Below are 13,867 nucleotides of genomic sequence, written 5' to 3' on the forward strand. Positions count from 1 at the left end.
TACTGACTGGGTTGGTGATGTCGGGTATCTGATAGACGCGTGACATCACGAACCCCAGGGCTTGATGCCAGGTGACATTACACATCTGGCATCAACCCCATATATTACCTCGTTTGCCAATGCACCAGGGCAACGAGATGAGTTGGGGCGAAGCTCCAGGATTGGCACGTCTAATGGATGCGCCACTTCTGGGGCTGCTGCGGTCTGCTATTTTTATACTGGGGAGTGCCCAATAACAGTGGACCTCCCTAGTCTGAGAATATCAGACCACAGCTGTCCGCTTTACCTTGGCTGGTGATCCAATTTGGGGGGGACCCCACGTTTTTGGTTTTAAATTTATTTATTTAATGTAAAATAACAGCGTGGGGTGCCCTCTGTTTTGGATTACCAGCCAAGGTGAAGCTGCCAGCTGTGGTCTGCAGGCTGCAGCCGTCTGCTTTACCCTAGCTAGCTACAAAAGATGGGGGGACCTCACGTGTTTTTTTTTTTTTATTTATAATTATTTATTTTATGGCTAAATACAAGGCTAGGCACCCTTTAGTGCCACATGAAAGTCACTAAAGGGTGACAGGTTAGAATATGCAGGGGGGTGGAACATTATATAGGTCTTTCTCATCTATCTATCTATTCATCTATCCATCTTTTCCTCTATCCATTATCTGTCTATCGATTATCCATCTATTATCTATATTATTTATTGCAGTAGTTCCAGCATAAAAAAACCGCAGGGACCAACCTGCGGAAAAACCGCAGCAAAAACCACATGCGTTTTTCCTGCGGATTTGGTGCATTTTTTTTTTACCACAGGTGCGGTAATCTTCAACTCCCAGAAGTTTCTCAAGAAATTTTTGTTGAGAAAAAACCTTTTTCTAGTGCGCACATAGCCTTAAATGGATTAAAACTGGGTGACTAAAAACAAACGCAAAATCTCTCCTAATGGAGACAGGTAGCCACACGTCCAGGCAGGACTTATTTCCTTTATGAAGATGTCCATCCTGCTGTGAACGATCCTCTTCTGAGAACATGTTGCTAGTTTATCTCTTCTCGCTGTAGCACTTGCCTATTGATAAAGACAACTTTTAGTCACTAAAGCCACATTCACACGTTCAGTATTTTACATCAGCATTTATAAACCAAAACCAGGAGTGGGTGATAAATACAGAAGTGGTGACGTGTTTCTATTATACTTTTCCTCGGATCGTTCCACTCTGGTTTTGGCCTATGAATATGGAGGTAGAAAATTCACCAAATACTGAACTCATGAACGGGCCTCAGTGAAGGTTCACACAAAAGCATGAAAAACCTTGAACGATTTCTTTCTCACTTGTTATCCGTGTACAATCCACATACAAGCTGCCTTTTTACAGCTATTAACGATTTACAAGTCCATTTACAATTTCCTATGTTAGGCTACGTGCACACGTTGCAGAAATTGCTGCATCTCCTGGCAGGAAAAAACACTGCGGCAAAAATAAGCGTTTTTTTGCTTTTTTTTTTCCAATGATGAAACTCAGCTAAACGCAGAAAGAATAGACATGCTGCAGATTTTTTCTGTAACCAAATCTACAGGGAAAAAAGATCCCAAACATGTGCACAGCACTACAGGAATCTCATTGACTTTGCTGGCATACGAATTTCCTTGCAGATTTGTGAAAGTCCGCAAGCAAAACTGCATGAAAAAAAACACAACGTGTGCACACAGCCTTAGGGAATTTGTCAATAGGTGTTTGCTAGGTAATCTAAAGACAATATGCTGTAAGAGTTAAGACAAATTTCAGCGATGCATCTCTTATCAAGGTCCATGCTGCTGTTTGCCTACAATGTTTTTTTTTTTAGCTTCAGGCGATTATCATTGCCTGACTACATTGCATTGTGCCTGGTAGTCCGACACACACTCTCCTGTGATAAACAATCTATTGGCATTGTACATAGAGATCCTGGTGTGGGCGGGGTTAGCTGTCTCAACTCTGCTGCAATGCTAAATCTAGCAACTCTCTCAGAACCGCTGCACCCAGTAGTCTCAGTCAGAGGTCCCCAACTCCAGTCCTCAAGGCCCACCAACAGTGCAGGTTTTTGGGATTTCCTTAGCATTGCACAGGTGTTAATGTAATTACCTGCCCAGGTGCTGGTTCCAACAGCAGTGCAATGCTAAGGAAATCCTGAAAACATGCACTGTTGGTGGGCCTTGAGGACTGGAGTTGGGGAACCCTGGTCTAAGTGATACACCTTTGGATTCAGGGTCTCTTACATCAAGCTGCTCTCAGACTAGGTAGCAAAAAAAAACCAAAAACTGCTGACCAATTCCCTTTAAATTGTAATGAAATGTATTAAAAATGAATGTAGCTCGTATGGCATCTGATTTTTTTTGTGTGCACATAAACGAATTGGTGAGTCATCTTTTTTTTTTATTCTGGAAGAAAGCAGGGCCCTGCTCTTTTTTTTCTGATGCAAATTCGGCCTGTTAGAAGAAGAAAAAAACCTGCTAGTCTGTATTGCACCAATTAATAAATTGTTCTGAAAGGGAACCTGTCAGGTGCAATATGCACCCAGAATCACAAGCAGTTCTAGGTGCATATTTCTAATCCCTGCCTAACCGTCCCTGTATACACTAGCATAGATAAAGGGATCTTTAGAAATAGAAGTATTTCTAAAGATCTTATATCTTATGCTAATGAAGCCACCAACTAGTCGGGAGGGCGTTACTTCCTCTGTGGGCGTGCCAACATGCTAATGAATGTGCAGCGTTAGAGGCATGGTTGATCTCACTGCTCTCTGCTGTCACAGCGTCAGACGCCGGATTTCGGCTCTGTACGCATGATCAGAAATCCCGTGACTTCAAGTCATGTGTACTATGAAGCAGTCTCTACATGTCCCGACTTCAAACTGGTACAGGGCGCATGACCGGAAGTCCGGGACGTTCTGATTGTCCGCACTGAACCGAAATCCAGCGGTGGCAGCAGAGGTGAAAGCAACCATGCCTCTGACACTGCGCATTTATTAGCATGTTAGCACGCCCACAGAGGTGTGCTTACATGCTGAGGTGGCCGACTAGACAAAGGAACTGCTCTTGCGACTAGTCGCTGGTCTCATTAGTATATGATAAAGTTGTTTAGAAATACTTTTCCTAAAGATCTCTTTTTCTATGCTAGTGTATACAGGGACGGTTAGGCAGGGATTAGCAATATACACCCAGAACTGCTCGTGGTATGGGTGCATATTGCATCTGACAGGTTCCCTTGAAAGAGGCCTATATTTCTCTTTTTCATGGACAGTACTTGGACTGAAATATGATTGTGAACAAACTAAGGGTATGTGCGCATGCTGAGTTTTTGGTTGTAGATATCTTCTGCACCAAAATCTGCACCTTGTGCCAGAAGAATGCAACAAAAAAATGCATGCTTTTTTGGTGAGTTTTAGTCCCATGCATTTTTTTTTAGTTAAATCAATGGTTGGAAGTGATACAAAATGAAGGAAAATACTTAAGAATTTTCATTGACTTTGCTGACATGAGGATAAACATGCAGATTTGGGCAACAAACTGCACCAAAAAATGCATAACGAAATGCAGCGTGCGCACAAGGACTAAAGGCCACGTCTCACAAAGCAACATCGCTAGCAACATCGCTGCTGAGGCACAACTTGCTAGTGATGTTGCTGTGTGTGACATCCAGCAACAACCTGGCCCCTGCTGTGAGGTCGTTGGTTGTTGCTGAATGTCCTGGACCATTTTTTAGTTGTTGCTCTCCCGCTGTGAAGCACACATCGCTGTGTGTGACAGCGACAGAGCAACAACTGAATGTGCAGTGAGCAGGGAGCCGGCTTCTGCGGACGCTGGTAACCAATGTAAATATCGGGTAACCAAGAAGCCCTTTCCTTGTACCTGATATTTACCTTCGTTAACAGCGTCCGCCGCCAGTGCCGGCTCCCTGCACACATAGCCAGACTACACATCGGGTAATTAACCCGATGTGTACTCTGGCTAGGAGTGCAGGGAGCCAGCGCTAAGCGGTGTGCGCTGGTAACCAAGGTAAAGTCTTAGTTACTTACCGATAACGGGATTTTCATGAGCCCATGACAGCACCACCTGAGAGAGAGGTCCGCCCCTTCAGGACAGGAAACCCACTGAAATAAAAAGGCGGTACCTCTCTACCGCATCAGTTGGTTTACAGAGCATGAGAGGCACGCCCAACAAGGTTAATTAACCACCACCAAAGGAAGAGGAGGATAAGGAGAACACCACTAACACTAACACTCCCCGAGGGGTGACCACAACCAGTGAATAGGGGGGGAACTAAGGGTGCTGTCATGGGCTCATGAAAATCCCGTTACTGGTAAGTAACTAAGACTTTTCCCCCTCACCCATGACAGCACCACCTGAGAGATTTATAGAGATCTACCACCTTAGGGAGGGACCACCGCCTGTAACACCTGTCACCAAAAGGACAGGTCAGTTGTGGAGGATAAGTCCAGCCTATAATGGTGAAAGAAAGTAGAAGGGGGACGACCAAGCAGCCGCCCAACAGATCTGTTCAATGGAGGCATCTGCCCTTTCCGCCCAAGAGGTAGAGACGGATCTAGTGGAATGCGCCCCGATTCCCCCCCCCCCCCCCTCCCCCGGGGAGAGGAGTGCCCTTAGCCGAGTACGCAAGGGAGATAGCGTCCCTAATCCATCTAGCAAGGGTAGATTTTGTAGCCCCCTTGCCCTTAGAAGCCCACTGGAAAGTGATGAATTGTGACTGAGCCCTCCTCCTTTCACTAGTCCTATCGAGGTATGCGACCAGGGCCCTCCTGACATCCAGAGTGTGGAGCCTGGCCTCTTTAGCATTGTGCGGGGGGGGTCCACACAGGGAGGGGAGTACAATCTCCTGGGTACGGTGGAAGGGACTTGCTACCTTAGAAAGATATCCCAGATCAGTGCGTAACACCACTCTATCCCCCAAGACCTGCAGGTAGGGGTGAACTATCGACAACACCTGGAGGTCGCTCACCCACCTAGCCGATCTGAGGGGAACTAGAAGAATAAGCTTCAGGGTTAAATGCTTCAAGGAAACCTCCCCCAAGGGTTCAAAGAGTGGCTCCGTGAGGGTGTCAAGGACAAGGTTACGGTCCCAAGGGGGAACGCAGGGAGTACGTGCCGGCCCTGCCCTAGCCCGGGAGCAAATAAACCTAGCGACCCATCTATCCTGTGCGAGGCGGAGATTAAACAAAGCCCCTAGGACTGAGACTTGCACCTTGAGGGTACTGGTGGAGAGACCCAACTCCACCCCTCTCTGGAGGAACTAGAGTATGGACGGGATGGGAGGTGGGTCCTCCGCCCGAACGCCAGTCTGGAGGAGAAACAGTTTCCACACCCGCCTATATATTGCCGTAGTCACTGGCTTCCTACTACCGAGAAGGATAGCCACCAGTCTTGGGGAGAACCCCCGGTCAGTCAACAGTCACCTTTCAAAAGCCAGGCCATCCTCCGGTCTTCGTTCCAGCGTGCAGAACGGCAGGGACAAGCCTTACAGCGGCAGCCGTGCGTGCGCCCAGTCCTGGAGCGACGTCGGCCGAGCTCCAGCTCCAGGTCCGCGCCTCACCGCCACATGGGTCTGAGACTGTGGGGGGGTGCTTCCAAGCCCGGACACCGGCTTCAGGTAAGAGACCTGGCTTCCACACCGGGTCAGGCCCGAGACAGCGATCCGTGGGTGTCCCGTCGGGACAGGAAACCTAAACTGATGCGGTAGAGAGGTACCGCCTTTTTATTTCAGTGGGTTTCCTGTCCTGAAGGGGCGGACCTCTCTCTCTCAGGTGGTGCCGTCATGGGCAAGGGGGAAAATATCGGGTTGGTTACCCTATATTTACCTTAGTTACCAAGCGCAGCATGCTTTCACGTGTTGCTGCTGGCTGGGGGCTGGTCACTGGTTGCTGGTGAGATCTGCCTGTGTGATAGCTCACCAGCAACCCGTGTAGCGACGTTCCAGCGATCCCTGCCAGGTCAGGTTGCTGGTGGGATCGCTGGAGCGTCGCTTAGTGTGACGGTACCTTAACACAGAACCACCAGGATGAGGGTCACGTATATATTGCAATCTTTGTTCTGGATAAAGTTAAGCTGCTCAGGAACCTAAAAGCTAGATACACAGTTGCTTCACTAGAGCTCTTCCAGGATCTTTCATGCAGTGCTGTCACAGTTCAGCAGTTAATTTTCTCAGAAATGAGACAATCAGAAGAAGGGAATTTTGTTTACTTACCGTAAATTCCTTTTCTTCTAGCTCCTATTGGGAGACCCAGACAATTGGGTGTATAGCTTCTGCCTCCGGAGGCCACACAAAGTATTACACTTTAAAAAGTGTAACCCCTCCCCTCTGCCTATACACCCTCCCGTGCATCACGGGCTCCTCAGTTTTGGTGCAAAAGCAGGAAGGAGGAAACTTATAAATTGGTCTAAGGTAAATTCAATCCGAAGGATGTTCGGAGAACTGAAAACCATGAACCAAAAGAAACGATTCAACATGAACAACATGTTTACACAAAAGAACAACCAGCCCGAAGGGAACAGGGGCGGGTGCTGGGTCTCCCAATAGGAGCTAGAAGAAAAGGAATTTACGGTAAGTAAACAAAATTCCCTTCTTTGTCGCTCCATTGGGAGACCCAGACAATTGGGACGTCCAAAAGCAGTCCCTGGGTGGGTAAAAGAATACCTCGATAAAAAGAGCCGAAACGGCCCCCTCTTACAGGTGGGCAACCGCCGCCTGAAGGACTCGCCTACCTAGACTGGCGTCTGCCGAAGCATAGGTATGCACCTGATAGTGTTTCGTGAAAGTGTGCAGACTAGACCAGGTAGCTGCCTGACACACCTGCTGAGCCGTAGCCCGGTGCCGCAATGCCCAGGACGCACCCACGGCTCTGGTAGAATGGGCTTTCAGCCCCAAAGGAAGCGGAAGCCCAGAAGAACGGTAGGCTTCAAGAATCGGTTCCTTGATCCACCGAGCCAAGGTTGACTTGGAAGCCTGCGAACCCTTACGCTGGCCAGCGACAAGGACAAAGAGCGCATCAGAACGGCGCAGGGGCGCCGTGCGAGACACGTAGAACCGGAGTGCTCTCACCAGATCTAATGAGTGCAAATCCTTTTCACATTGGTGAACTGGATTAGCGCAAAATGAAGGTAAGGAGATATCCTGATTGAGATGAAAAGGAGATACCACCTTAGGGAGAAATTCCGGAACAGGACGCAGAACCACCTTATCCTGGTGAAAAACCAGGAAGGGGGCTTTGCATGACAGCGCTGCCAGCTCCGACACTCTACGGAGCGATGTAACTGCCACTAGAAATGCCACCTTCTGCGAAAGACGTGATAAAGAGACATCCCGCAGCGGCTCGAAAGGTGGTTTCTGAAGAGCCGTTAGCACCCTGTTAAGGTCCCAGGGTTCCAGCGGACGCTTGTAAGTTGGGACTATGTGGCAAACTCCGTGCAGGAACGTGCGGACCTGCGGAAGTCTGGCTAGACGCTTTTGAAAAAATACGGATAGCGCCGATACTTGTCCCTTGAGAGAGCCGAGAGACAAACCCTTGTCCATTCCGGATTGAAGGAATGAAAGAAAAGTGGGTAAGGCAAAAAGCCAGGGAGCAAAACCATTATCCGAGCACCAGGATAAGAAGATCCTCCAAGACCTGTGATAGATCTTGGCGGACGTTGGTTTCCTGGCCTGTCTCATGGTGGCAATGACATCTTGAGATAACCCTGAGGACGCTAGGAGCCAGGACTCAATGGCCACACAGTCAGGTTGAGGGCCACAGAATTCAAATGGAAAAACGGCCCTTGTGCGTCCGCCGCCAGAGCTCTGTGATCTTGAGACCGTGCCATGAATGCCGGGACTTGTTGTTGTGCCGTGACGCCATGAGATCGACGTCCGGCGTGACCCAGCGGCGACAGATCTCTCGAAACACGTCTGGGTGAAGAGACCATTCCCCCGCATCCATGCCCTGACGACTGAGAAAGTCTGCTTCCCAGTTTTCTACGCCCGGGATGTGAACTGCGGAGATGGTGGAGGCTGTGGCCTCCGCCCACAGCCGAATCGCCGGACTTCCTGGAAGGCTTGACGGCTGCGCGTGCCACCCTGGTGGTTGATGTACGCGACCGCCGTGGCGTTGTCCGACTGTATGCGGATCTGCCTGCCCTCCAGCCACCGATGGAACGCCTTTAGGGCTAGATACACTGCCCTTATCTCCAGAACATTGATCTGAAGGGAGGACTCTGTCGGAGTCCAGGTTCCCTGAGCCCTGTGGTGGAGAAAAACCGCTCCCCACCCTGACAGACTCGCGTCCGTCGTGACTACAGCCCAGGATGGGGGCAGGAAGGATTTTCCCTGCGACAGAGAAGTGGGAAGAAGCCACCACTGAAGAGAGGTTTTGGCTGCAAGGGAAAGAGAGACGTTCCTGTCGAGGGACGTCGACCTCCTGTCCCATTTGCGGAGAATGTCCCATTGGAGTGGGCGCAGATGAAACTGCGCGAAGGGGACTGCCTCCATTGCTGCCACCATCTTCCCCAGGAAGTGCATGAGGCGCCTCAAGGGGTGTGACTGGCCCCGAAGAAGAGATTGCACCCCTGTCTGCAGTGAAAGCTGTTTGTCCAGCGGTAGCTTGACTATCGCTGAGAGAGTATGAAACTCCAACCCGAGGTAAGTCAGTGATTGGGTCGGTGTCAACTTGGACTTTGGGAAGTTGATGATCCACCCGAACCGCTGGAGAGTCTCCAGAGCGACGGGCAGGCTGTGTTGACATGCCACCCGGGAGGGTGCCCTGACTAGGAGATCGTCTAAGTAAGGGATCACCGAGTGGCCCTGAGAGTGTAGGAACGCCACAACGGATGCCATGACCTTGGTGAATACCCGTGGGGCTGTCGCCAGGCCGAAAGGCAGTGCCACGAACTGAAGGTGTTCGTCCCCGATGGCGAAACGCAGGAAGCGTTGATGCTCGGGTGCGATCGGCACATGGAGATAAGCATCCTTGATGTCGATCGATGCTAGGAAGTCTCCTTGTGACATCGAAGCGATGACCGAGCGGAGAGATTCCATCCGAAACCTTCTGGTGCTCACATGCCTGTTGAGCAGTTTGAGGTCCAGAACGGGACGGAATGATCCGTCCTTCTTTGGCACCACGAACAAGTTGGAGTAGAAACCGTGACCATGTTCCTGAGGGGGAACGGGAATCACCACTCCTTCTGACTTCAGGACGCCCACAGCCTGAAAAAGTGCGCCGGCCCGAGATGGGGGCGGAGATGTTCTGAAGAAACGAGTCGGAGGACGAGAGCTGAGCTCTATCCTGTAACCGTGAGACAGAATGTCTCTCACCCAACGGTCTTGGACATGTGGCCACCAGGCGTCGCAAAAGCGGGAGAGCCTGCCACCGACCGAGGATGCGGTTTGGGGAGGCCGAAAGTCATGAGGAGGCCGCCTTGGAGGCAGTGCCTCCGGCGGTTTTTTGGGGACGTGACTTAGACCGCCACGCATAAGAGTTCCTCTGGCCCTTCTCTGGCCTGTTGGACGAGGAGGATTGGGACTTGGCTGAGGGCCGAAAGGACCGAAACCTCGATTGTATTTTCCGTTGCTGAGGTCTCTTCGGTTTGGACTGGGGTAAGGACGAGTCCTTTCCCTTGGATTCCTTAATTTCATCCAATCGCTCGCCAAACAATCGGTCGCCAGAAAACGGCAAACCGGTTAAGAACTTCTTGGAAGCAGAGTCTGCCTTCCATTCGCGTAGCCACATGGCCCTGCGGACTGCCACCGAATTAGCGGATGCTACCGCTGTACGGCTAGCAGAGTCCAGGATGGCGTTCATGGCGTAGGACGAAAAAGCAGACGCCTGAGAAGTCAAAGACGCAACTTGCGGAGCAGAGGTACGTGTGACCGCATTAATCTCAGACAGACAAGCTGAGATAGCTTGGAGTGCCCACACGGCTGCAAAAGCTGGGGCAAAAGACGCGCCCGTGGCCTCATAGATGGATTTCACCAGGAGCTCTATCTGCCTGTCAGTGGCATCCTTGAGCGATGAGCCATCTGCAACTGATACTACAGATCTAGCCACCAGTCTAGAGACTGGAGGATCCACCTTGGGACATTGAGCCCAACCCTTAACTACGTCAGAGGGGAAGGGGTAACGTGTGTCATTAAGGCGCTTAGTAAAGCGCTTGTCCGGAAATGCTCTGTGCTTCTGGACAGCATCTCTGAAGTTAGAGTGATCGAAAAACGCACTCCGTGTACGTTTGGGAAACCTAAACTGGCGTTTCTCCTGCTGCGAAGCCGACTCCTCTATAGGTGGAGTTGGGGGAGAAAGATCTAGCACCTGGTTGATGGACGCTATAAGGTCATTTACTATGGCGTCCCCTTCAGGTGTATCAAGATTGAGAGCAACGTCAGGGTCAGAGCCCTGAGCTGCGACGTCCGCCTCATCCTCCAGAGAGTCCTCAAGCTGAGACCCCGAGCAGCGTGAGGAAGTCGGGGAAGATTCCCAGCGAGCCCGCTTAGCCGGTCTGGGACTGTGGTCCGTGCCGGAGTCCTCCACGTGAGACCTAGGTGCCACCCCGGGAGCACGCTGCGGCGCAGACCGAGAGGGGCCTGGAGGCGATGATCCAACAGTGCCCGGGGCCTGTGTAAGGACCGATCTGGACTGCAAGGCTTCTAGTAGCTTGGCAGACCATTTGTCCATAGACTGAGCCATGGATTGTGAAAGTGAGTCAGAGAGTTTCTCAGCAAAAACTGTAAACTCTGTCCCTGCCACCTGGACAGGGGAAGCAGACGGGTCTGCCTGAGCCGAGGGTCCCACTAGTGCCCGAGGCTCCGGCTGAGCAAGTGCAACAGGGGCCGAACATTGCTCACAGTGAGGGTAGGTGGAACCTGCAGGTAACATAGCCGCACAAGAGGTACAGGTTGCAAAATAACCCTTTGCCTTAGCGCCCTTGCTCCTTGTGGACGACATGCTGTTGTCTCCTAGGAGAGTGATCACTGAGTGTATATAGCCAAAAGCAAAACAACTCGGCCGAACAGAGAAAATATATACAAATATATATATATATATATATATACAAATATATATATATATATATATATATATATATATATATATATATATATATATATATATATATATATATATATATATATATATATATATATATATATATATATATATATATATATATATATATATATATATATATATATATATATATATATACATATATACACATATATACATATATATACACACTTCGGCACCCTAGGGGGACCAGCACCGGGAGACCGGTGTTGCTTACCGACCGCCCAAAGCGGTGTGTGTCCACCAGATTCCCTGCCTTGGGTCTCCCAGAGCTGCAGAGCTCGTTCCTGAAATCCTCCACCGGCAGAATGTGTTGTAAAAATGGCTGCCGGAGCTCTCAGGGGAGGAGGGAGCCGTGGGCGGCGACTAGTAAAGTGCGGGAATCTGGTGCCCCACAGTGATCAGTGAGGGGGGGGAGGAAACCTAAAGTATGCTCCAGCCCTCAATGCCGACGTCAGGTCGACCGCCCCGCCCTTACCCCTGACTGGCAGGCACGGGGGCGGGAGTTATGGTACTAGGCCGCATGAAGCCAGGGACTAAATTTAATACCGCGGCCGACAAACAGGCGCGGTCGGCGCGGAAGTCCCGGTCGTCACAAAACCAGCAGCAGCTGCAGCGTCTGTGAAACGAGCGCTCCATGCACCGTCACCATGGGGACACAGAGTACCTTTAGATGCAGGGCCCTGTCCCTGATTATACAAGTCTCCTGTCCGGCAGATTCCCACAGGGGCTGCGGAGGGAGCCCGGTCCCAGTAAATGGATGACCGGTTAGGATCCCACTTCTCCCAGAGCCTCTAAGGGATGGTGAAGGAAAACGGCATGTGGCTCCAGCCTCTGTACCCGCAATGGGTACCTCAATCTTAACAGCACCGCCGACTTAGTGGGGTGAGAAGGGAGCATGCCGGGGGCCCTGTGGGGGCCCTCTTTTCTTCCAACCGATAAAATCAGCAGCTGCTGCTGACTAAAATGGGAGCATGAGTGGATGTGTGCCTCCTTCCACACAAAGCATAAAACTGAGGAGCCCGTGATGCACGGGAGGGTGTATAGGCAGAGGGGAGGGGTTACACTTTTTAAAGTGTAATACTTTGTGTGGCCTCCGGAGGCAGAAGCTATACACCCAATTGTCTGGGTCTCCCAATGGAGCGACAAAGAAAAATCTTGCACTAGAAAACCATATACACATGCTCAATACTTGGTGACTGTTTTACCTCAGTATTTGAAAGCCAAAATCAGGAGTGGGTATAAACAAAAACAGACATGATGACGTATTTCTATGAATGCAGTATATAAAGGGCTCACTGGTGGTGGCCGCAGCTCATAAGGGACAAATCTGGAGACAGGTTCCCTTTATGCAATCCTTGAGTTCTGTATTAGCGCCTTAATGTGTTGTAGTATAGGTAACTTTTCAGAACAAGCTGGGGTGTGTACATGCACAATTTTTGGCCATTGTGTCTTATACCCTGCATTATTCACCAGTTTTCTCCTCTAGGTTCTCTCTCTGTAATATACAGTGGTCTGTGAGCTAGAGGATTGAGATGGTTATGTCTCCTATGCACAGTTCACAGACATAAGAGAATTTTCTGTCCTGCATTCAACACTAGGATGTGATAATACCCTTACTAAATCTAGTAGATGAACCTTTGTCTCGGCCTCCTTCTTTGCTACTCTGTCTACTTTACATAGACTTTGATAGGCAGCTGTAATCTGATCCCTCAGTGAATCAGCACGCTGTGTTTTTTCTTTTTCATAGGGCATGATGACCATCAGAAGAGGGGGGTGAGTAGCTCATACGTGGAGAGGAATGCTTTTATCTCAGATTTATGTTGCAAAATTTGTGGAAATGAGGGCTCATGTACACAACTGATTTTCTCGTCTGAGTGACATTTGTGGTTTTCACGGATAGTACTTGGTCTTATATTCTATGGGGCTGTGCAAACATCTTAATTTTTTCCCAGACGGAGTCCAAACCTCCCCCACCCCCCAAAAAAAAAACAAAAAAAAAAAAAAACAAAAAAAAACCACAAAAACTGACATGTCTGATTTTGATCAGAGTGTCAGATCAAAATGGGCAATGAAAGTCTATAGGTCTGAGAAAAGCATCGAACTCCACTCAGGTGGCATCTGACCGCAATCCGATATTTTTTTTACCTTTCTAAACTTAAGAAAAACTGATCCCACATTGATCGGACTGAATTTCAGTGATGGAAAAACAACAAAAAAAACACAAAACCAGTTGTGTGTATCTAGCTTGACAGTGATCATTTAAGTGCTTGCTTATGAAAATGTGTACGGCCACTTGCATCCATTGACTATTTGGTGAATTTTTACATTAGTTTTTCTAAACCAAAACCAGGAGTGGAACAATCAGAGGAAACTTTAATAGAAACACATCACTAGTTTTGGATTTATCACCCACTCCTTCTTTTGGCTTACAAATATAGAGGTAGAAAATAAACCAAATATTCAGCGTGTACTCATGGCTTAAAGTTGTTTTCCGTATGTTTGGTCTATTGGATTGAAAATTGGGATCAGGAGGGAAAGATTAGCTTTTTATGGGCAGACTAGATCATCCATGTGCCCCTTCCCTTTGTCCTTTCCCATACCTCGGATGAACACTTGTCTTTTTTCAACAGTATTAAATTATGTAAAAACTGACTATTTTGCTACTGGATTGTTGGCATCTACACATCCATCTTGCCAGGTTATTGGACTCCTAACAATCAGTGTTGATCCAGCAATTCCATTTTTGGATGCTCTGTACTTGTAATGAGCAGTTGTATGCTCGGATGGGCGT

The sequence above is a fragment of the Anomaloglossus baeobatrachus genome, chromosome 5 (assembly GCF_048569485.1).
Source record: "Anomaloglossus baeobatrachus isolate aAnoBae1 chromosome 5, aAnoBae1.hap1, whole genome shotgun sequence".
Classification (NCBI taxonomy): domain Eukaryota; kingdom Metazoa; phylum Chordata; class Amphibia; order Anura; family Aromobatidae; genus Anomaloglossus; species Anomaloglossus baeobatrachus.